The sequence below is a fragment of the Sinohyriopsis cumingii genome, chromosome 2, assembly GCF_028554795.1.
Source record: "Sinohyriopsis cumingii isolate HCF-2022 chromosome 2, ASM2855479v2, whole genome shotgun sequence".
Classification (NCBI taxonomy): domain Eukaryota; kingdom Metazoa; phylum Mollusca; class Bivalvia; order Unionida; family Unionidae; genus Sinohyriopsis; species Sinohyriopsis cumingii.
Genome location: NC_142962.1, coordinates 10,730,358 through 10,730,782, shown reverse-complemented (window position 1 = coordinate 10,730,782; position 425 = coordinate 10,730,358).

Sequence of the window (425 nt, the reverse complement as noted above, 5' to 3'; positions counted from 1 at the left end):
TGTGGATCAGTGTCCATTAGGGTCTAATTCAATTATGGATCAGTGTCCATTAGGGTTTAATTCAATTATGGATCAGGATCCATTAAAGCCTCATTCAATTATGGATCAGTGCCCATTAGGGTTTAATTCAATATTGGATCAGTGTCTATTAAAGCCTTATTCAATAATGGATCAGTGTCTATTAGGGTCTAATTCAATTATGCATCAGTGTCCATTAAAGTCTTATTCAATAATGGATCAGTGTCCATTAGGGTCTAATTCAATTATGGATCAGTGTCCATTAGGGTCTAATTCAATAATGGATCACTGTCTATTAGGGTCTAATTCAATTATGGATCAGTGTCTATTAAAGCCTTATTCAATAATGGATCAGTGTCTATTAGGGTCTAATTCAATTATGGATCAGTGTCCATTAGGGTTTAATT